Below are 26,026 nucleotides of genomic sequence, written 5' to 3'. Positions count from 1 at the left end.
GTACCAGTCTTCTAGACAAAGGTCTTGGTTCAATTGTATCAAGCTGAAAAAAAAGAAAAACTGGTTAGGTGCATAAGAGAGTATGATTGGATGAGAAAATCTGAATTAAGTTATGAAAAATGTCAAAAGCTGGTGACTTTAGAAGAAAGCAATCATTTCTTGTCTGACTTTTCCTAGGGTTTCCAAAGGCATCAATAGATCTAGAGCTGTCTTGAGCTGCCTCTTCTAAGAAATGTTCTGTATTTAAGTTTCTGATCAACATGGTATATTTACAACATTGTGTAATCAGCAAAGGTATAAAGTATGAGTTGTTCTAATCATGTAAACAAACAGTGCTGGCTGTTTTGACCCAGAGTTACAGAAAATATTATCTTTTAGAGCCCTGATAACATATATACAAATTACCTGAGTGATTTTACCCAGTGAAATAGAGGCTATTGTATGACACTTAATTATGTATATTTCCTTTTATTTATTTCTCCATCCTGTGTTTTATGTGGGGGTTTCACCCCCATTATACTTCTTCCCTAGAGAAAATCTGGGATGGCAGTAATATTCATTCTAAAGATTTTGGTCAAAGTAGTTAAACAGGAAGGAATTTTTTTATGAAAACAGACATGTGAAAAGAGTCATTAAAAGTAATTAATTTGACAGTAAATTATATGGAAGCAAGTCTCTCAAAATTCACTGGCCTTGAGTTTGTTAAGATTTAGTTAACCCAACTTTTGGTGTAAACAATTTAATGAGGAAAAATATATTATAGTCATATAAAACAACTAGTTGATGGAATTCTTGCTTTTAAGCTCATTATTGTAAGCCATAGAAACAGGGTTGTTTGTTTTGCTTTTTGGTCCAAACTATAAGCTTAGTTGCTCATTTTTATCCCTGAGTGTAGGTTACCCAAACTGATTTTGCTCTATATCAATGCTTAACTGTAGAGTTACTGCAAAAGAGACTTGGCCATACCTCATAGAGAAAGTGTGTGTGTGTGTGTGTGTGTGTGTGTGTGTGTGTGTGTGTGTGTGTGTCTAGGAGCTCATCTCAAGAACTGGACCCAGGAAGCAAGCCATGACTCACAGAGGATGGGGATGTTGTCTGTGGAGATCATGTGTTTATGTAGAAAGTCCTCAAACTTAGGAGTCAAAGAGCACTGGGTTTGAATGTCAGCTTCTCTCTCTTATAACTGTATCATTCATACAAAAATCAGAAGGAGCATTGTCCCCAATCACCCCATGGCTGATGATTGAAAATTGCCCTTAGAAAGATATCCAGAGACTCCAAGGAACCAGAAACCAATAGAGAAACCATTCCACTCTTAAAACATTGTTTTTCCTTAGCTTCTCTAATAAAGAGATACCTCAAGTTGTTTACCCCCACCTTTTATATCGAGTCAGGATATAAAATATCATATATCCTACTGATGCCTTACAGCTAGGATACTTTCATCACTTTTCTTGGGATAAAAAAGAAATAGAAAGAACATGGAATCAGTGTTATGGACTGAATATTCATCTGTTAAAATTCATATGTTGAAGCCCTAACCCCCAGTTTTATGGTATTTGGAGGTGGGGCCTTTGAGAGATAATCAGGTTTCAATGAGGTCATGGGGATGGGATATGGGATTAGTATCCTTATAAGAAGAGGAGGAGAGACCAGAGCTCTCTTTCTGTCTTCCATGTGAGGATATGGAGAGAAGACAAAAATCTGCAAGTCAGGAAGAGAGTTCTCACCAGGAACCAAATCTGCCAGTGCCTTGATCTTGGACTTCCCAGTTTCCAGAACTATGAGAAATAACCATCTGTTGTTTAATTCACCCAGTCTATAAAATTTTGTTACAGTAGTCCAAGCTGACTAAGACACTTAGTTACATATTATTTCTCCAGAGATTAACTTCCCAACAATCTTATATATCCATAGCACAATTGAGAAACAGAAAGTATTTTTTATAAAAAGAAAAGATATGAAAATTCTGTACTACTACAACCACTCCTTGCTGCCAAAAAAAAAAAAAAAAAAGATGCTAAAAGCTAAAAAGAAATGTAGAGCTCTGCTGGTTGCAAGTGTGTCAACAGACACAGGCAACAGCTGACAGCATGAGAACAAAGTAAGAGCCAAAAACACTTTTGAGACAGAGACAACTATTTTATGGTTTTTAAAAATTGAAATATAATTGACACATAATATTGTATAAGTTTAAGGTATACATCATGTTGATTTGATACATTTATGTATTTCACTATGATTACTACCACTACTATCAAGAGATAGAGTTAACAACTTTATCAAGTTACATAATTATCATTTCTTTTTTGTGGTGAGAACAATTAAAATCTAGTCTCTTAGCAACTCTGAAGTTTATAAATACAGCATTGTTGACTATAATCACTGTGCTGTACATTAGCTCTCTATGGCTTATTTATCTGCCAATTCCCAGTTTATACACTTAAATAACATATACCCAATTCTTCCATCACCCTCCCCTGGTTTCTGGTAACCACTATTCTACTCTCTGTTTTTACTATTTCAGCTTTTTAAGATTCCACATATAAGTGATATCACACAGTATTTGTCTTACTCTGTCTGACTTATCTCATTTAGCATAATTCTCTCAAGGTCTATCCATGTTATTGAAAATGGCAGGATTTCCTTCTTTCTCACAGCTGAATAATATCACATGATATGTATATACTATATCTTCCTTTTCCGTTTGTCTGTTGATGGACACTACTTAGGTTGTTTCTATATCTTGGCATTATGAATAATGCTGCAATAAACATAGGAGTGCAGATATCTCTTTGAACTTCTGTTTTCATTTCCTTTGGCTATATACCCAGAAGTGGTATTGCTAGATAATATGGCAGTTCTATTTTTAATTTTTTGAGAAACCTCCATGTTGTTTTCCATAGTGGTTGAACCAAATTACATTCCCACCAACAGTTACAGGGTTCCCTTATCCCCACATCCTCACCAATACTTTTTATCTCTTATTTTCTTGATGACAGTCATTCTAACAGGTGTGAGATAATATCTCATTGTAGTTTTGATTTGCATTTCCTTGATGACTAATGATGTTGCACATTTTTTCATGTATCTGTTGGTCATTTGGATATCTTCTTTGGAAAAATGTCTACTTAGTTTCTCTGCCCAATTTTTTATGGAACTATTTGGTTTTTTTGTTATAGAGGTATATGAACTCTTTATATATCTTGTATATTAACCCATTATTCAATATATGGTTTGCAAATATTTTTCCCTATTCCATAGGTCTCCTTTTCATTTTTGTCGTTGTTTCTTTGCTGTACAGAGAATTTTTAGTTTGATGTAGGCCAACTTGTGGATTTTGCTTTCATTGCTTGTGATTTTGGTGTCATGTCCAAAAAATTATTTCCCAGTCTAATGTCAAAAAGGTTTTTCCCTATATTTTCTTCTAGGTGTTTTATGGTGCTGGGTCTATGTTCTAGTCTTTAATCCACTTTGAGTTAATTTTTACAAGTTGTGTAAGACAGGGATCCAATTTCATTTTTCCGCATGTGGTTATCCAGTTATTACAGCACCATTTGTTGAAGGGATTGTCCTGTCCCCATTGAGTGTTCTTGACATCCTTGTCAAATATTAGTTAACCATATATGTGGGGGCTTATTTATGGGTTCTCTATTCTGTTTAATTGGTCTATATGTCTATCTTTATGCCAGTACCATGCTGTTTTAATTACTATAGCTTTGTAGTATAGTTTGAAAGCAGGACCTGTATTGCCTCCGGCTTTGTTCTTTTTCCTCAGGATTGCTTTGACTATTTGGGGTCTTCTGTTGTTACATACAAAGTTTAGGATTGTTTTTTATAATTCTGTGAAAAACACCATTGAAATTTTGACAGAGATTGAGTTGAATCTATAAATGACTATGTGTAGTATGGATTTTTTTTTTTTTTTGGCGGTACGCAGGCCTCTCACTGTTGTGGCCTCTCCTGTTGTGGAGCACAGGCTCTGGACGTGCAGGCTCAGTGACCATGGCCCACGGACCCAGCTGCTCCATGGCATGTGGGATCTTCCTGGACCAGGGCATGAACCCATGTCCCCTTCATCGGCAGGTGGACTCTCAACCACTGCACCACCAGGGAAGCCCAGTATGGATATTTTAACAATATTAATTCTTCTGACCCAAAAACATAGAATATCTTTCTATTTGCTTGTGAGAGAGACTATTTTATGAAGCAGAACAATCTAGGCCACTCAGCAAAGAGAAAAACTTCCTTACACACCTCAATGTGATTATGGACATCACTGTATTATAACAGAGGATATAATTTTTTAAAGATAATCCTTAGCCACCAATAAATTATGTTTTACCTAATTTGCTTAAGAAAGCAGTGAAATGTCTATTTTTAGAAGATCATCCAACTCATAATTCGAAAAAATACATGCACCCCAATGTTCATTGAAGCACTATTTACAATAGCAGGACATGGAAGCAACCTAAATGTCCATTGACAGACGAATGGATAAAGAAGATATAGTACATTTATACAATGGAATATTACCAACCACAAATAAGAATAAAATAATGCTATTTGCAGCAACATAGATGCACCTAGAGATTATCATATTAAGTGAAGTAAGTCAGACAGAGAGAGATAAATATCATATGATATCACTTATATGCGGAATCTAAAAAGAAATGATACAAATGAACTTATTTACAAAACAGAAACAAACTCACAGACATAGAGAAGGAACTTCTGGATACTGGGGGGGAAGGGTGGAGGCGTAGACTGGGAGTTTGGGATTGACATGTGCATACTACTATATTTAAAATAGATAATCAAAAAGGACCTACTATATAGCACAGGGAACTCTACTCAATACTCTGTAATAACCTATATAGGAAAATAATCTGAAAAAGAATAGATATATGTATATGTGTAACTGAATCACTTTGCCATACACCTGAACATAGCATTGTAATCAACTATACTCCAATATAAAATAAAAATTAAATTTAAAGAAGAAAGAGAAAAAAGATCATCCATGAAGACAGTTAAAAATTTAAAATATTTTGACACTTGAAGACATAATTTCTCAGTATATTGAAAATTAATTTATGTTGACAGCTCATTCTGGGATAATAGAGGCACCCCTCTCCTTGATAAGCTCTACCAGTGAATCTCACATTTTTACTGTGAGCTCTTTTTCCTCTTACAAATATGAATGTGGCTACTAATTTTAGGCAAACCATTCTGAATACTATCTAGCTGAGAGCTACGTTTCTTTGTATCAGTTCTAACCACCTGGATTAATAATTCAGTTGGTCTTTCTTGTGATCTTACCAGATTTCATCATCATTGGTTTATCTGTGGCACATAGAGTGGCTGGGGTGAGTTCATTGACATCCCCCTGGTAATATGGCCTATGTGGGATAAGAGATACAACCACATAGCATCACAGCTGGAAGGGGCTAGAGATATCTAATCCAACAGTTTTAATTTGGAGATGGAGAAATTGATGTCCAGCAACTTCCTCAAGGTACATGATTAGTTAATCTGTAGCCAGAACCAGACTCTGTCTTCAGATTCCCAGTCTAGCCCAACACTCACCCCATGATGCTTCCCACCAAATGTGAGATAATGATGAAGCATCTGTAGCAGCTTTGAGATGTCTATAAAAGTACCCCAGATCCCCTGAGTCTATTGAAAAATCACTATTTACACTTCTAACAAAAGCTACAAATAATAAGAATGCAGGGCCTCTCTGGTGGGGCAGTGTTGAGAGTCCACCTGCTAATGCAGGGGACACGGGTTCGGGCCCTGGTCTGGGAAGATCCCACATGCTGCGGAGCACCTGGGCCCGTGAGCCACAACTGCTGAGCCTGCGCATCTGGAGCCTATGCACCGCAACAAGAGAGACCGCGATAGTGAGAGGCCTGCGCACCACGATTAGGAGTGGTCCCCACTTGCCACAACTAGAGAAAGCCCTCACACAGAAACGAAGACCCAACACAGCCCAAAATAAATAAATTTAAAAGTAAATAAATAAATACTCCTGTTCTCTTTTAAAAAAAAAGAATGCAAAATGATCTTCTTTCATTAATTACTCTAAAACTGCTTAAATAAGTTCCTAGTACTGACAAACCACATTTTACTTAATGGGAAGTCAGTAAGAGAGATAGAAAGCATTGCAATTCATGCTCATCATTAATTAGTAGCTTGTTTCTCAAACCATGTTCCCAGGCCTAAGGTTTCGAGACAGTGAGAGTGGACAAGGGCTCCCACCTAGGGAGCAGCTCTTCAGTTATCTGTGCTTTACTTTAGAGTTCTGCATGAGATTTCTTTAATAAAAGAAACTATTGCTAGAAATAATCTCTGAAAACCACAAAAGTGCTGAACCCAACTCCTCAGCTGGAATTCTCTTGCCCCCAAAGCTTCAATCACAACTTGGTATTCCTTCAGTTTTGCTTGTGGTCTCTCCCAGTCTGACCTTCTTTTCCTGTGCTCCTTCTCTGCCTTGGGTGGGGAGACGGGCACCTTTGAGAATTTTCCTACCTCATTTAGAACAGAGTGCCTTGTTTAGGAGAGGCTTTAGGTAGGGGTTTCTTGCTAGGTATATGTACAAGTTCACTTTCACCTGGTTCTAGTATTCCAAGTAGTCTTCTAGGAATCAGTAATTTGTACAATTTGACAAAAGCCACAAATAGCAATTGCCAATCTAGCTACTCCAAAAGTTGCCTTTGTAGTATCCACCAAAGACTTTGCATTTATCAAACAGTCAATACTCTCTGAAGATTTATACAGATACTATTTTAAAATACTTTTTATTGTGGTAAGACATAATAACATAAAATTTACCATTTTAACAATTTTAATTGTACAATTCAGTGGCATTACGTTAATTCACAATGTTGTACAGCTATCTCCACTATCCATTTCCAAAATATTTTTGTCATTCCTAACAGAAACTCTGTAACCATTAGACAAAACACATTCTTCTCTTCTCCCAGTCCCTGATAACCTTTATCTTACTTTCTATTCTAGGTAAATTCATATAAGTGAAGTCATACACTATTTTCTTTCTGTGTCTGGCTAATTTCACTTAGCATATTATCAAGGCTTACCCATGTTTTAGTGTGTTTCTTTTAGCATATTTCTTTTTATGGCAGAATAATATTTTATTGAGGAATATACTACATTTTGTTTATCCACGTGTCTGTTGATGGATACTTGGGTTGTTTCCACATTTTGGCTACTGTGAATAATGTTGCTATGAACCTTGATGTACAACTACCTGTTTGAGTCCCTGCTTTCAATTCTTTTGAGTATATACCCAGAAGTGAAATTGACTGATCATATGGTAATTCGATGTTTAAATATTTGAGGAACCACCAAATTGTTTTTTGTTTGTTTGTTTGTTTACATCTTTATTGGAGTATAATTGCTTTACAATGGTGTGATAGTTTCTGCTTTATAACAAAGTGAATCAGTTATACATATACATATGTTGCCATATCTCTTCCCTCTTGCATCTCCCTCCCTCCCACCCTCCCTATCGCACGCCTCTAGGTGGTCAAAAAGCACCGAGCTGATCTCCCTGTGCTATGTGGCTGCTTCCCACTAGCTATCTATTTTAGGTTTAGTGTATATATGTCCATGCCACTCTCTCACTTTGTCACAGCTTACCCTTCCCCCTCCCCATATCCTCAAGTCCATGCTCTAGTAGGTCTGTGTCTTTATTCCTGTCTTACCCATAGGTTCTTCATGACATTATTTTCCCTTAAATTCCGTATATATGTGTTAGCATAGGATATTTGTCTTTCTCTTTCTGACTTACTTCACTCTGTATGACAGACTCTAGGTCCATCAACCTCATTAAAAAGAGCTCGATTTCGTTTCTTTTGATGGCTGAGTAATATTCCATTGTATATATGTGCCACATCTTCTTTATCCATTCATCTGACGATGGACACTTATGTTGTTACCATCTCCTGGCTATTGTAAATAGAGCTGCAATGAACATTTTGGTACATGACTCTTTTTGAATTATGGTTTTCTCAGGGTATATGCCCAGTAGTGGGATTGCTGGGTCATATGGTAGTTCTATTTGTAGTTTTTAAAGGAAGCTCCATACTGCTCTCCATAGTGGCTGAACCAATTCACATTCCCACCAGCAGTGCAAGAGTGTTCCCTTTTCTCCACACCCTCTCCAGCATTTATTGTTTCTAGATTTTTTGATGATGGCCATTCTGACTGGTGTGAGATGATATTTCATTGTAGTTTTGATTTGCATTTCTCTAATGATTAATGATGTTGAGCATTCTTTCATGTGTTTGTTGGCAGTCTGTATATCTTCTTTGGAGAAATGTCTATTTAGGTTTTCTGCCCATTTTTGGATTGGGTTGTTTGTTTTTTTGTTATTGAGCTGCATGAGCTGCTTGTAAATTTTGGAGATTAATCCTTTGTCGGTTGCTTCATTTGCAAGTATTTTCTCCCATTCTGAGGGTTGTCTTTTGGCCTTGTTTATGGTTTCCTTTGCTGTGCAAAAGCTTTGCAGTTTCATTAGGTCCCATTTGTTTATTTTTGTTTTTATTTCCATTACTCTAGGAGGTGGGTCAAAAGGGATGTTGCTGTGATTTATGTCATAGAGTGTTCTGCCTATGTTTTCCTCTAAGAGTTTGATAGTGTCTGGCTTTACATTTAGGTCTCTAATCCATTTTGAGCTTATTTTTGAGTATGGTGTTAGGGAGTGATCTAATCTCATACTTTTACATGTACCTGTCCAGTTTTCCCAGCACCAATTATTGAAGAGGCTGTCCTTTCACCACTGTACATTCCTGCCTCCTTTATCAAAGGTCAGGTGACATATGTGCGTGGGTTTATCTCTGGGTTTTCTATCCGGTTCCATTGATCTATCTTTCTGATTTTGTGCCAGTACCATACTGTCTTGATTACTGTCACTGTGTAGTATAGTCTGAAGTCAGGGAGCCTGATTCCTCCAGCTCCGTTTTTCGTTCTCAAGATTGCTTTGGCTATTCGGGGTCTTTTGTGTTTCCATACAAATTGTGAATTTTTTTGTTCTACTTCTGTGTAAAATGCCAGTGGTAGTTTGATAGGGATTGCATTGAATCTGTAGATTGCTTTGGGTAGTAGAGTCATTTTCACAATGTTGATTCTTCCAATCCAAGAATATGGTATATCTCTCCATCTATTTGTATCATCTTTAATTTCCTTCATCAGTTTCTTATACTTTTCTGCATACAGGTCTTTCGTCTCCTTAGGTAGGTTTATTCCTAGATACTTTATTCTTTTTGTTGCAATGGTAAATGAGAGTGTTTTCTTGATTTCGCTTTCAGATATTTCATCATTAGTGTATAGGAATGCCAGAGATTTCTGTGCATTAATTTTGTATCCTGCTACTTTACCAAATTCATTGATTAGCTCTAGCAGTTTTATGGTAGCATCTTTAGGATTCTCTATGAATAGTATCATGTCATCTGCAAACAGTGACAGCTTTACTTCTTTTCCAATTTGAATTCCTTTTATTTCCTTTTCTTCTCTGATTGCTGTGGCTAAAACTTCCAAAACTATGTTGAATAAGAGTGGTGAGAGTGGGCAACCTTGTCTTGTTCCTCATCTTAGTGGAAATGATGTCAGTTTTTCACCACTGAGGACGATGTTGGCTGTGGGTTTGTCATATATAGCCTTTATTATGTTGAGGAAAGTTCCTTCTATGCCTACTTTCTGCAGGGTGTTTATCATAAATGGGTGTTGAATTTGTCAAAAGATTTGTCTGCATCTATTGAGATGATCATCTGGTTTTTCTCCTTCAATTTGTTAATATGGTGTATCATGTCGATTGATTTGCTTATATTGAAGACTCCTTGCATTCCTGGAATAAACCCCACTTGATCATGGTGTATGATCTTTTTAATGTGCTATTGGGTTCTGTTTGCTAGTATTTTGTTGAGATTTTTGCATCTATGTTCATCAGTGATATTGGCCTGTAGTTTTCTTTCTTTGTGACATCCTTGTCTGGTTTTGGTACTAGGGTGATGGTGGACTTGTAGAATGAGTTTGGGAGTGTTCCTCCCTCTGCTATATTTTGGAAGAGTTTGAGAAGGATAGGTGATAGCTCTTCCCTAAATGTTTGAAAGAATTCGCCTGTGAAGCCCTCTGGTCCTGAGCTTTTGTTTGTTGGAAGATTTTTAATCACATTTTCAATTTCAGTGCTTGTGATTGGTCTGTTCATATTTTCTGTTTCTTCCTGATTCAGTCTTGGCAGGTTATGCATTTCTAAGAATTTGTCCATTTCTTCCAGGTTGTCCATTTTATTGGCATAGAGTTGCTTGTAGTAATCGCTCATGATCTTTTATATTTCTGCAGTGTCAGTTGTTACTTCTCCTTTTTCATTTCTAATTCTATTGATTTGAGTCTTCTCCCTTTTTTTCTTGATGAGTCTGGCTAATGGTTTATCAATTTTATTTATTTTCTCAAAGAACCAGCTTTTAGTTCTTTAATCTTTGCTATCGTTCCCTTCATTTCTTTTTCATTTATTTCTGATCTGATTTTTGTGATTTCTTTCCTTCTGCTCTCTTGGGTTTTTTTTTTTTTTCTTTCTCTAATTGCTTTAGGTGCAAGATTAGGTTGTTTATTCGAGATGTTTCCTGTTTCTTAAGGTAGGATTGTATTGCTATAAACTTCCCTCTTAGAACTGCTTTTGCTGCATCCCATAGGTTTTGGGTCTTCCTGTCTCCATTGTCATTTGTTTCTAGGAATTTTTTAATTTCCTCTTTGATTTCTTCAGTGATCACTTCATTATTAAGTAGTGTATTGTTTAGCCTCCATGTGTTTGTATTTTTCACAGTTTTTTTCCTGTAACTGATATCTAGTCTCATAGCATTGTAGTCGGCAAAGATGCTTGATACAATTTCAATTTTCTTAAATTTACCAAGGTTTGATTTGTGACCCAAGGTATGATCTATCCTGGAGAATATTCCATGAGCACTTGAGAAAAATGTTTATGCCGTTGTTTTTGGATGGAATGTCCTATAAATATCAATTAAGTCCATCTTGTTTAACGTATCATTTAAAGCTTATGTTTCCTTATTTATTTTCATTTTGGATGATCTGTCCATGGGTGAAAGTGGGGTGTTAAAGTCCCCTACTATGAATGTGTTACTGTTGATTTCCCCTTTTATGGCTGTTAGTATTTGCCTTATGTATTGAGGTGCTCCTATGTTGGGTGCACAAATATTTACAACTGTTATATCCTCTTCTTGGATCGATCCCTTGATCATTATGTAGTGTCCTTCTTTGTCTCTTCTAATAGTCTTTAAATCTATTTTGTCTGATGTGAGAATTGCTACTCCAGCTTTCTTTTGGTTTCCATTTGCATGGAATATCTTTTTCCATTCCCTTACTTTCAGTCTGTATGTGTCTCTAGTTCTGAAGTGGGTCTCTTGTAGACAGCATATATATGGCTTTTGTTTTTGTATCCATTCAGCCAATCTGTGTCTTTTGGTGGGAGCATTTAGTCTATTTAAATTTAAGGTAATTATGGATATGTATGTTCCTATTCCCATTTTCTTAATTGTTTTGCATTCGTTATTGTAGGTCATTTCCTTCTCTTGTGTTTCTTGCCTAGAGAAGTTCCTTTAGCAGTTGTTGTAAAGCTGGTTTGGTGGTGTTGAACTCTCTCAGCTTTTGCTTCTCTGTAAAGGTTTTAATTTCTTCATCACATCTGAATGAGATCCTTGCTGGGTAGAGTAATCTTGGTTGCAGGTTTTTCTCCTTCATCACTTTAAATATGTCCTGCCTGTCCCTTCTGGCTTGCAGAGTTTCTGCTGAAAGATCAGCTGTTAACCTTATGGGGATTCCCTTGTGTGTTATTTGTTGTTTTTCTCTTGCTGCTATTAATATGTTTTCTTTTTATTTAATTTTTGACAGTTTGATTAATATGTGTCTTGTCATGTTCTCCTTGGATTTATCCTGTATGGGACTCTTTGTGCTTCCTGGACTTGGTTAACTATTTCCTTTCCCATATTAAGGAAGTTTTCAATTATAATCTCTTCAAATATTTTCTCTGTCCCTTTCTTTTTCTCTTCTTCTTCTGGAACCCCTATAATTTAAATGTTGGTGCGTTTAATGTTTTCCTAGAGGTCTCTGAGACTGTCCTCAGTTATTTTCATTCTTTTTTCTTTATTCTGCTCTGCAGTAGTTATTTCCACTACTTTATCTTCCAGGTCACTTATCTGTTCCTCTGCCTGAGTTATTCTGCTATTAATCCCTTCTAGAGTATTTTTAATTTCATTTAATGTGTTGTTCAACGTTACTTGTTTCCTCTTTAGTTCTTGTAGTTCCTTTTAAATGTTTCTTGCATTTTCTATATTCTATGTCCAAGGTTTTGGATCATCTTTACTGTCATTGTTCTGAATTCTTTTTTCAGGTAGACTGCCTATTTCCTCTTCATTTGTTAGGTCTGGTGGGTTTTTATCTTGCTCCTTCATCTTCTCTGTGTTTTTCTGTCTTCTCATTTTGCTTCTCTTACTGTGTTTGTGGTCTCCTTTTTGCAGGCTGCAGGTTCGTAGTTTCTGTTGTTTTTGGTGTCTGTCCCCAGTGACTAAGGTTGGTTCAGTGGGTTGTGTAGGCTTCCTGGTGGAGGGGACTAGTGCCTGTGTTCTGGTGGATGAGGCTGGATCTTGTCTTTCTGATGCGCAGGTCCACGTCTGGTGGTGTGTTTTGGGGTGTCTGTGGCCTTATTATTTTAGGCAGCCTCTGTGCTAATGGGTGGGGTTGTGTTCCTGTCTTGCTAGTTGTTTGGCATAGGGTGTCCAGCACTTAGCTTGCTGGTCGTTGAGTGAAGCTGGGTGTGGTGTTGAGATGGAGATCTCTGGGAGATTTTCGCCGTTTGATATTACGTGGAGCTGGGAGGTCTCTTGTGGACCAGTGTCCTGAAGTTGGCTCTCCCACCTCAGAGGCACAGCACTGACTCCTGGCTGCAGCACCAAGAGCCACACGGCTCAGAATAAAAGGGAGAAAAAGTAGAAAGAAGAGGATAAAAGAGAATAAAATAAAGTAAGGTAAAATAAAATTATTAAAATAAAAATTATTAAGAAAAAACATTTTTTAAGCAATAAATAAATAAATGGACGGACAGAACCCTAGGACAAATGGTGAAAGCAAAGCTATACAGACAAAATCTCACACAGAAGCTTACACGTACACAGTCACAAAAAGAAGAAAGCGGAAAAAATAATAAACCTTGCTCTCAAAGTCCACATCCTCAATTTGGGATGATTTGTTGTCTATTCATGTATTCCACAGATGCAGGGTACATCAAGTTGATTGTGGAGATTTAATCTGCTGCTCCTGAGGCTTCTGGGAGGTATTTCCCTTTCTCTTCTTTGCTCGCACCGCTCCCGGGGTTCAGCTTTGGATTTGACCCCGCACCTGTGTGTAGGTCGCCGCAGGGCGTCTGTTCTTCCCTCAGACAGGACGGGGTTAAAGGAGCCGCTGATTCGGCGGCTCTGGCTCACTCAGGTCGGGTTGGGGGGCGGGGAGGGAGGGGCATAGAGTGCGGGGTGAGCCTGCGGCGGCAGAGGCCGTCATGACGTTGCACCAGCCTGAGGCGCTCCGTTCATTCTCCCGGGGAAGTTGTCCCTGGATCCCGGGACCCTGGCAGTGGTGGGCTGCACAGGCTCCCTGGCAGGGATTTGTGGAGAGTGATCTGTGCTCGCACACAGGCTTCTTGGTTGCGGCAGCAGCAGCCTTAGCATCTCATGCCCGTCTCTGGGGTCCGCGCTGTTAGCCGCAGCTCACACCCGTCTCTGGCGCTCCTTTTAGCAGCGCTCTTAATCCCCTCTCCTCGTGCACCAGGAAACAAAGAGGGAAGAAAAAGTCTCTTGCCTCTTCGGCAGGTCCGGACATTTTCCCGGACTCCCTCCCGGCTAGCCGTGGCGCACTAACCCCTTCAGGCTGTGTTCACGCCACCAGTCCTCTCCCTGTGCTCTGACCGAAGCCCCGATCCTCAGCTCCCAGCCCCGCCCGCCCCAGCGGGTGAGCAGGCAAGCCTCTCGTGCTGGTGAGTGCTGGTCGCTGGTCGGCACCGATGCTCTGTGCGGAAATCTCTCTGCTTTGTCCCACCAAACTGTTTTTCATTGTGGGGACACCATTTTACATCCCCACCAGCAATGCAGAAGGGTTCAACTTTCTCCAAATCCTTGCCAAAACTTGCTATTTTCTGAGTTTTTTAAAATATAATAGCCATCCTAATGGTTATGAAGTAGTATCTCATTATGATTTTGATTTGAATTTCCCTAATGACTAATTATGTTGAGTGTCTTTTCATGTGCTTATTGGTCATTTATATATCTTCTTTGAAGAAATGTCTGTTGAAATATTTTACCCATTTTTGAATTAGGTTGTTTTCTTGGTGTTGAGTTGTAGGAGTTCTTTATATATTCTGAATATTAATCCATTACCAGATATATGATTTGCAAATATTTTCTCTCATTCTGTGGGTAGTAATTTCATTTTGTTGATAGTGCCCTTTGATGCACAAAAGTTTTTAATCTTGATGAGTTTCAATTTATCCTTTTTTCTTTTGTTGCTTGTATTTTGGTGTCATATCTAAGAATTCATTGGCAAACTGAACATCATGAAGATATTCCCCTATGTTTTCTCCTAAGAGTTTTAGCTCTTATATTAGATCTTTGATCCATTTTGAGTTAATTTTTGTACATGGTACAAGATAAGGGTTCATCTTTATTCTTTTGCATGAGAATATCCAGTTTTCCCAAAACAATTTATTGAAAAGGCCATCCTTTCCCCATTGAATGATCTTGGCACCCTTATTAAAAATATTTGATTATACAAGTGAGAATTTATTTCTGGGCTCTCAATTCTATTCCATTGGTCTACATGTCTGTCCTTATTCTAGGACAACATTATCTTGATTACTGTAGCTTTGTAATAATTTCTGAAACAGGGAAGCATGTGTCCTCAAACTTTGCGCTTGTCTTTCAAAATCGTTTTGGCTATTTGGGACCCTTTGCAATTGCATGTAAATTTTACAATGGGTTTTTATATTTCTGCATAAAACACCTGTGGGACTTTGATAGGGCTTGCTTCAATTCTGCAGATCATTTTGGATAGTATATCCTTCTTTCTGCAAGCTTCAGGTTTACTTTGCTTTTCTCTTCTAGTTTTTTAAGATGTAAAGTAGGTTACCAATTTTATAGTTTATTTATTTTTAAATGTATGAACTTACAGATATAAATTTCCCTTGCAGTATTACTTTTGCTGCATTCCATAAATTTTGATGTGTTTATTTTCATTTTCACTCATCTCAAGGTATTTTCTAATTTCCCTTGTGATTTCTTTTTTGAAAATTTGGTTGCATAAGAGTGTGCTATTTAATTTCCATATATTTTTGGTTTTCATAGAGATTATTTTTTAAATGAAACAACATGGTATCATTAAAGACACTTATGGACCAAATAAACTAAGAAGATTGGAGAGGAGAAATCAAAGTTAAGCTAAATTATTTTCTTCTTATCTGTTTATTTGGATATTTTTAAAAGAAAGTAAACAGAACTCGTTGCCAGAACACAAAAGAGAGATTGAGGTTTCTAAGAGTGGAAGGAGAAATCAGTTCTATGAGTAGTAGAGGAAACTTTGGAGAGATACAGCAAATGAAATCAGTGCCTGAAAGTTCCTGGCCAGGTACCTGGAATGAGGTGATGCGGCTAGCAGTTGCTTCTGTGGCCCTTTTCAAATTCTTGCTTCTGCTAAGAAGCTTCTGTGGGAAGTGAATCACATAAGCCAGGAGAGTTCCAAAATATAAATACATTATTCTGTTTTGACCAAGCTTATACTCAAGAGATCTGGATAGGTCTTATTCTCGGACAGCATTCTTTTGAGTCTTTGTCCTCCCTCATTTTCACTCTGTAAAACAGTGAAGAATAAACCGTTCCAGCTAGGTATTTCCACAACGGACTGCTATGCACTTATCCTGATGATTCTCAGCATTACATCATCCTTCTATATCTCATTTCTATCTTGTCCTTCAGTTTCCTCCACTGGGCTACCCTGGCGAAGTTTTCTTCAGAGACATAAAAGTAGGTGAGAGGCTGAAGGCAGAGGCATACCTTGCTCATTTGATATCCAGAGTATATGACATTTTTAAGCTCATAAAGATTAACAGCTGACTTCTCATGAGAAACAATGGAGGCCAGAAAGCAGTGGTAAAAAGTAAAATACAGCCACAAAAGTTTCTAAGTCTGATTTTACATACCTCCCTTTTTCCTCCCTGAAGTCCTCATTCTTACTCTGACCAGTGAGAATGAGAACTGTTTGCCCTGGAGGCATGCAATAAGGGGCTGTATTAACTATAGAGAATTTACAACAGTAATAAAACCAATGGATATAGATCTGCTTTTCATTCATCATGTTCCAGGGATTCTAAACAAGGTCAGTGATAATATACTCCTATCTGGAAAAAATTCTTGTGGGTCTAATAATATAAACAACTACTGTGGTTACTACTGAGTTTTAATAAATGTCAGTTAACATTTTATTATATATTCTCTAATAAATATTGTATGACAGTTCAAAGAAATCCAGTTACGGTGTGTCTCCGCACAACTAGGGCACCAGTGAGGGACCATGGACACCTAAGGGGATGGGGGGAACCCCCAGTGACCAGGTAGGACATGGGGCATGGGGGGAGTGAAAGGGGAAGAGAAGTGGAGGCAGGAAGGGACTGGCACCCCTGAGGGGTGGCTGGGGGAGGGGAAGGGATCCCACGCCCAAAGGGGGAAATTGGGGGACCATTGGGAGGACAGAGGATCAAAAGGGAGCATGGCCAGGTTTCCCCTGCCCACTTGGGGCCTTGGGAGCCTGCTGAGATCCTGGGCCTGATCCTCTGCTCACCGAAGCCCCCTCTAGCCTCACGGGTCCTGAGGGAGTGGGAGGGAAGGGGAGCAAATGTAAAGGCCGGACTTCCAAGACCAGCACCACTGAGGGGTGGCTGGAGGAGAGGAGGAGCTCCTACACCCAGTACAACCCACCCACCATTAGGGTTCCAGTGGGGATGTGGGAGACCCTGGGAGAGATGGTGATGGGGGGCACAGAGGAATGGAAGGTAATGTGGCCAGCACTTTCCCTGTCCACTTAGGCACCAGGGAGCCTCTTGGGCTCCCGGGCCTAATCCTCTGCCCTCGGAACCTCCTTCCTGCCATGCAGAGCCCAAGGCCCACCCCTACATGCCCACCCAGGGCCCTACGTCTACACTCAGAAACCCCCTCTGAGACACTCTATGACATAAATCATAACAAGATCTTTTTTGACCCCCCTCTCAGAGAAATGGAAATAAAAATAAACAAATGGGACCTAATGAAACTTCAAAGCTTTTGCACAGCAAAGGGAACCATAAACAAGACCAAAAGACAACCCTCAGAATGGGAGAAAATATTTGCAAATGAAGCAACTGACAAAAGATTAATCTCCAAAATTTACAAGCAGCTCATGCAGCTTAATAACAAAGAAACAAACAACCCAATCCAAAAATGGGCAGAAGGCCTAAATAGACTTTTCTTCAAAGAAGATATACAGAGTGCCAACAAACACATGAAAGAATGCTCAACATCATTAATCATTAGAGAAATGCAAATCAAAACTACAATGAGATATCATCTCACACCAGTCAGAATGGCCATCATCAAAAAATCTAGAAACAGTAAATGCTGGAGAGGGTGTGGAGAAAAGGGAACACTCTTGCACTGCTGGTGGGAATGTGAATTGGTACAGCCACTATGGAGAATAGTATGGAGGTTCCTTAAAAAACTACAAATAGAACTACCATATGACCCAGCAATCCCACTACTGGGCATATACCCTGAGAAAACCATAATTCAAAAAGAGTCATGGGACTTCCCTGGTGGCACAGTGGTTGAGAGTCTGCCTGCCAATGCAGGGAACATGGGTTCATGCCCCGGTCGGGGAAGATCCCACATGCCGTGGAGCAGCTGGGCCCGTAAGCAATGGCCATTGAGCCTGCGCGTCCGGAGCCTGTGCTCTGCAATGGGAGAGGCCACAACAGTGAGAGGCCTGCGTATGGCAAAAAAAAAAAAAAAAAAAAAAATTCATGTACCAAAATGTTCACTGCAGCTCTATTTACAATAGCCAGGAGATGGAAACAACATAAGTGTCCATCATCAGATGAATGGATAAAGAAGATGTGGCACATATATACAATGGAATATTACTCAGCCATAAAAAGAAATGAAATCGAGCTATTTGTAATGAGGTGGATGGACATAGAGTCTGTCATACAGAGTGAAGTAAGTCAGAAAGAGAAAGACAAATACCGTATCCTAACACATATATATGGAATCTAAGAAAAAAAGTGTCATCAAGAACCTAGGTGTAAGACAGGAATAAAGACACAGACCTACTAGAGAATGGACTTGAGGATATGGGGAGGGGGAAGTGTAAGCTGTGACAAAGCGAGAGAGTGGCATGGACATATGTACACTACCAAACGTAAAATAGATAACTAGTGGGAAGCAGCCACATAGCACAGGGAGATCAGCTTGGTGCTTTGTGATCCCTTAGAGGGGTGGGACAGGGAGGGTGGGAGGGAGGGAGATGCAAGAGGGAAGAGATATGGGAACATACGTATATGTATAACTGATTCACTTTGTTATAAAGCAGAAACTAACACACCATTGTAAAGCAATTATACTCCAATAAAGATGTAAAAAAAAAAAAGCTACAAAAAACTTGAAAAACAAAAAAAGAAACCCCCTCTGAGACCCTCTCCAACGTGCTGGGCTAAACCCCACCCACACACCCTTACCAGGGCATTACCTCCAAAATCTGGTACTCTGCAATCCAGAGGCACTCATCTCCATGTGCTGCCTCTCCCCTTCTGTGCAGGTCCTAAGCAGAGGGCCCACCCCACTTTCAAACGTCCCCCCCAACCCACCTATGTCCTGCCCCACCCTAAACCCCACCCCTGCCTAAGTTTCACCCCCGCCTAAACTTTGCCCCCATAGCCAAGGCTTTTCCTTTTTTTGTTTTATTTTTTCCTCTTTTAGATTGGGGTTCTGTTTTACCTTTTTGAATCATTCTTGTTGATTCTTTTATATTTTTATTTTTCCTAATAAAACTTTTCTTTTTCTAATTTTAGTTTATCCTTTACTTTGTTATTGTTCTCTCCTTTTGGCCTGTTCCCTGCCCCCCCCTTTTTTTCTTTTTTCTGTTGTTGTTTTATTTTATCGTGGTACAGTTGTTTCCATTATAGTTTTATTTTTCCTAATATATTTTTTCTTTCTAATTTTATTTTGTTTTTTATTCTTTGATATTGTACTGCTTCTTTCTTTCTTTTTTTCTTTCTTTCTTTCTTTCTTTCCCATGCCACGAAGCTTGCAGGATATTGGATCCCAGGCAGGAGATCCAGCCCAAGATCCTGTGGTGGGAGCTCTGAGTCCAAACCATGGGACTAACAGAGAACCTCAGATCCTAGGGAATATTAATCAAAGTGAGGCCCCCTGGAGGTCCTAATCTCAGCACCAAGACCCAGCTCTATCCATGTACCTACAAACTCCAGTGCTGGAAGCCTCAGGTCAAAAAACCGGTAAGACAGGAATACAGCCCCACCCATTAAAAAAAAAATGAAATGACAAAAATAATATGTTACAGAGGAAGGAGCAAGGTTAAAACCTACAAGACCAAATAGAAGAAGACAAAATAGGCAAACTACCTGAAAAAGAAATCAGAGTAATGGTAATAAAGATGATCCAAAATCTTGGAAAAAGAATGGAGAAAATACAAGAAACATTTAACAGGGATCTAGAAGAAGTAAGGGGCAAACAGTGTTGAACAACACAATAAATGAAATTAAAAATACTCTAGAAGGAATCAATATCAGAAAAATTGAGCTAGAAGAACGGATAAGTGAGCTGGAAGACAAAAGGGTAGAAATAACTGCCAGGGCGCAGAATAAAGAAAAAAGAATGAAAAGAATTGAGGACAGTCTCAGAGACCTCTAGGGCAACATTAAATGCACCAGCATTCAAATTATAGGGGTCCCAGAAGAAGAAGAGAAAAAGAAAGGGTCTGAGAAAATATTTGAAGAGATTATAGTTGAAAATTTCCCTAACATGGGAAGGAAATAGTCAAGTCCAGGAAGTGCAGAGAGTACCATACAGGATAAACCCAAAGAGAAACATGCTGAGACACATAATCAAACTATCAAAAATTAAATACAAAGAAAAAATATTAAAAGCAGCAAGGGAAAAGCAACAAATAACATACAAGTGAATCCCCATAAGGTTAACAGCTGACTTTCAACAGAAACTCTGCAAGCCCCAAGGGAGTGGCAGGACATATTTAAAGGGATGAAAGGGAAAAATCTACAACCAAGATTACTCTACCTAGCAAGGATCTCATCCAGGTTTGATGGAGAAGTTCAAACCTTACAGACAAGCAAAACTTAAGAGAACTCAGCACCACCAAACCAGCTTTACAACAAATGCTAAAGGAACTTCTCTAGGCAGGAAACACAAGAGAAGGAAAAGACCTACAATAACAAACCCAAAACAATTAAGAAAATGGTAATAGGAACATACATATCGATAATTACCTTAAATGTAAATGGATTAAATGCTCCAGCCAAAAGACATATACTGGCTGAATGGATACAAAAACAAGATCCACATATATAGTGTCAACAAGAGACCGACATCAAACCTAGGGACACATACAAACTGAAAGTGAGGGGATGGAAAAAGATATTCCACGCAAATGGAAACCAAAAGAAAGCTGGAATAGCAATTCTCATATCAGACAAAATAGACTTTAAATACTATTAGAAGAGACAAAGAAGGACACTACATAATGATCAAGGGATCAATCCAATAAGAAGATATAACAATTGTAAGTATTTATGCACCCAACATAGGAGCACCTCAATACATAAGGCAAATACTAACAGCCATAAAAGGACAAATCGCCAGTAACACATTCATAGTGGGGGACTTTAACACCCCACTTTCACTAATGGACAGATCATCCAAAATGAAGATAAATAAGGAAACACAAGCTTTAATTACACACTAAACAAGATGGACTTAATTGATATTTATAGGACATTCCATCCAAAAACAACAGAATACACATTTTTCTCAAGTGCTCATGGATCATTCTCCAGGATAGACCATATCTTCGGTCACAAATCAAGCCTTGGTAAATTTAAGAAAATTGAAATTCCATCAAATATCTTTTCTTACCGCAACGCTATGAGACTAGATATCAGTTACAGGAAAAAATCTGTGAAAAATACAAACACATGGAGGCTAAACAATACAGTGCTAAATAATCAAGAGATCACTGAAGAAATCAAAGACAAAATTTAAAAATACATAGAAACAAATGACAATGAAAACACAATGACCTGAAACCTATGGGATGTAGCAAAAGTAGTTCTAAGAGGGAATTTTATAGCAATACAATCCTACCTCAAGAAACAGAAAACATCTCGAATAAACAACCCAACCTTACACCTAAAGCAATTAGAGAAAGAAGAACAAAAAACCCCAAAGTTAGCAAAAGGAAAGAAATCATAAAGATCAGATCAGAAATAAATGAAAAAGAAATGAAGGAAACAATAGCAAAGATCAATGAACTAAAAGCTGGTTCTTGAGAAGATAAACAAAATTAATAAACCATTAGCCAGACTCATCAAGAAAAAAAGGGAGAAGACTCAAATCAACAGAATTAGAAATAAAAAGGAGAAGTTAACAACTGACACTGCAGAAATACAAAGGATCATGAGAGATTACTACAAGCAACTCTGTGCCAATAAAATGGACAACCTGGAAGAAATGGACAAATTCTTACAAAAGCACAACCTTCTGAGACTAAACCAGGAAGAAGTAGAAAATATAAACAGACTAATCACAAGCACTGAAATTGAAACTGTGATTAAAAATCTTCCAAAAAACAAAAGCATAGGACCAGATGGCTTCACAGGCAAATTCTATCAAACATTTACAGAAGAGCTAACACCTATCCTTCTCAAACTCTTTCAAAATATAGCACAGGGAGGAACACTCCCAAACTCATTCTACAAGTCCACCATCACCCTGATAGCAAAACCAGACAAAGATGTCACAAACAAAGAAAACTAGAGGCCAATATCACTGATGAGCATAGATGCAAAAATCCTCAACAAAATACTAACAAACAGAGTCCAATAGCACATTAAAAGGATCATACACCACGATCAAGTGGGGTTTATCCCAGAAATGCAAGGATTCTTCAATATACGCAAATCAATCAACATGATACATCATATTAACAAATTGAAGGATAAAAACCATATGATCGTCTCAATAGATGCTGAAAAATCTTTCAACAATATTCAACACCCATTTATGATAAAAACTCTCCAGACAGGCATAGAGGAAACTTACCTCAACATAATAAAGACCATTTATGACAAACCTACAGCCAACATCATTCTCAGTGTTTAAAAACTGAAACTATTTCCTGTAAGATCAGGAACAAGACAAGGTTGCCCACTCTCATAACTATTATTCTGCATAGTATTGAAGTTTAAGCCACAGCAATCAGAGAAGTAAAAGGAATCCAAATCAGAAAAGAAGCAAAGCTGTCACTGTTTGCAGATGACATGATTCTATACATAGAAATCCTAAAGATGCTACCAGAAAACTACTACAGCTAATCAATGAATTTGGTAGAGTAACAGGATACAAAATTAATGCACAGAAATCTCTTGCTTTCCTATACACTAATGATGAAAAATCTGAAAGAGAAATTAAGGAAACACTCCTATTTACCATTGCAACAAACAGAATAAAATACCTAGGAATAAACCTATCTAAGGACACAAAAGACCTGTATGCAGAAAACTATAAGACACTGATGAAAGAAATCTAAGATGATACAAACAGATGGAGAGATATACCATGTTCTTGGATTGGAAGAATCAACATCGTGAAAATGACTCTACTACCCAAAGCAATATACAGATTCAGTTCAATCCCTGTCAAACTATGAATGCATTTTTCACAGAACTAGAACAAAAAATTGCACAATTTGTATGGAAACACAAAAGACCCTGAATAGCCAAAGCAATATTAAGAAAGCAAAATGGAGCTGGAGGAATCAGTCTCCCTAACTTCAGACTATACTACAAAGCTAAGTAATGAAGACAGTATTGTACTGGCACATAAAAAGAAATATAGATCAATGGAACAGGATAGAAAGCCCAGAGATAAACCCATGCACATATGGTCAGGTTATCTTTGATAAAGGAGGCAAGAGTATACAATGGAGAAAAGACAGACTCTTCAATAGTGGAAAACTGGACAGCTGTATGTAAAAGAATGAAATTAAGACACTCCTTAACACCATACACAAAAATAAACTCAAAATGGATTAAAGACCTAAATGTAAGGCCATACACTATAAAACTCTTAGAGGAAAACATAGGCGGAACACTCTATGACATAAATCACAGCAAGATCCTTTTTGACCCACCTCCTAGAGAAATGGAAATAAAAACAAAAATAAACAAATGAGACCTAATGAAACTTAAAAGCTTTTGCACAGCAAAGAAAACCAGAAACAAGACAAAAAGACAACCCTCATAATGGGAGAAAATATTTGCAAATGAAGCAACTGACAAAGGGTTACTCTCCAAAATATACAAGCAGTTTGTGCTGCTCAATATCAAAAAAAAAAAAAAAAAAAACAAATGACCCAATCCATAAATGAGCAGAAGACCTAAATAGACATTTCTCCAACGAAGATATACAGAATGCCAACAAACACATGAAAGGATGCTCAACATTGCTAATAATTAGAGAAATGCAAATCAAAACTACAATGAGGTATCACCTCACACCAGTCAGAATGGCCGTCATCAGAAAATCTACAAACACTAAATGCTGGAGAAGGTGTGGAGAAAAGGGAACCCTCTTGCACTGTTGGTGGGAATGTAAATTGATACAGCCACTATGGAGAACAATATGGAGTTTCCTTAAAAAAAAACCCTGAAAATATGGTTACCATATGGTCCAGTAATCCCACTCCTGGGCATATATCTGGAAAAGAAATAACTCTAATTTGCAAGGATACATGCACCCAATGTTCATAGCAGCAGTATTCGCAATAGCCAAGACATGGAAGCACCCTAAGGGTCCATCAACAGACGGCCATGAACAACATTTACTCGGCCATAAAAAGAGAATTAAATATTGCCATTTGCAGTAACATGGATGGACCCAGAGATTATCATACTGAGTGAAGTAAGTCAGACAGAGAAAGAGAAATATGTGATATCATTTACATGTGGAATCTAAAAAATAATGCAAATGAATTTACTTACAAAACAGAAACAGACTCACAAACTTAGAAAATAAACTTACATTTGCCAAAGGGGAAGGGGGCAGGGGAAGGAGTATTGTATTAAGAGATACAAACCACTATATATTAAATAGATAAACAACAAGGATTTACTGTATAGCACAGGGAACTATAGTCAATATCCTGTAATAACTTATAATGGAAAAAATCTGAAAAAATATGTATCATTGAATCATTTTGCTGTACACCTGTAACTAATACAATATTGTAAATCAACTATACTTCAATTTAGAAATATAAATGAAATGAAAAGATACTAAACAATGATATGAAAACATATAAAAATATACAACACACTTGTAAAGGTAAATATATAATCAAATTCAGAACTCTAATATTGTAGTATGATTGTGTATTAACAATTTATAGTATAAAGGTTAAAGGACAAGAGTATTAAAAATATAGCTACTATAATTTAACAAACACACAACATAAAGTAATTTATGACACTATAAACATAAAAGAGGGGAGTAAAATAATAGTTTTAGAATACAAGTAAAGTTGTTATCAATGTAAAATAGATCGTTATATCCATAAGATGTTTTATGTAAGCTTAATGGTAACCAGAAAGCAAAAAGTTAAAGTATATTCACAAAAGATAAAGAGAAGGAAATCAGAGCATATCACTATGAAAAATCACCAATTCTCAAAAGAAGGCAGCAAGAGAGGGATGAAGGAGCAAGGTAAATATAAAACAACCAGAAAGCAGTTACTAATATGGCATTAGTAACTCCTTATATATTAAGAATTACTCTAAATATAAATGGTTGAATTATCCAATCAAAAGGCACAAAGTGGCTGGATGGATAAAACAACAACAACAAAACTCAACCATACTGCTGCCTCCAAGAGACTCACTTCAGTTTTAAAGACACACATAGACTCCAAGTGAAGGGATAGAGAAAGATATTCCATGCAAGTGGACACAAAAATAAAGCTGGGTTAGCTAAATTTAGGTCAGTCAAAATAAATTTTAAGTCAAAAATTGTAACAAGAGGCAAAGAAGTTCATTATATTAAGATAAAAGCATCAACTCATCAAGAGGATATAACAGTTGTAAATGTATATACACTCAACATCAGAGCACCTAAATACTTAAGCAAATATTAACAGATATGAAGGGAGAAAGAGACAATACATTAGTAGTAGGGGATTCAGTACCCAACTTTCAACAATGGATGGATCATCTAGACAGAACATCAACCAGGAAATGTTGGACTTGACCCATACTTTAGACCAAATGAACCTAAAAGATATACTTAGAACATTCCACCCAACAGCAGCAGAATACATATTCTTCTCAACTGAACATAAGGAAGATTGAAATCATACCAAGTATCTTCTCCAGCAACGATGGTCTGAAGCTAGAAATCAACAGCAAGAAGAATGGTGGAAAATTTACAAGTGTGTGGAAATTAAACAACACACTATTGAATAATCAATGGATCAAAGAAGAAATCAAAGGGGAAATATAAAAAATCTCAAAAAAAAAAGAAAATGGAAACACAACATACCAAAACCTGTGGGACACTATGAAAGCAGTTCTGAGAGGGAAGTTTATAGTGATAAATGCATAGATTAAGAGAAG

This window comes from Phocoena phocoena, chromosome 1 (genome assembly GCF_963924675.1).
Source record: "Phocoena phocoena chromosome 1, mPhoPho1.1, whole genome shotgun sequence".
Lineage (NCBI taxonomy): Eukaryota > Metazoa > Chordata > Mammalia > Artiodactyla > Phocoenidae > Phocoena > Phocoena phocoena.
This window is presented reverse-complemented; position numbering follows the sequence as displayed.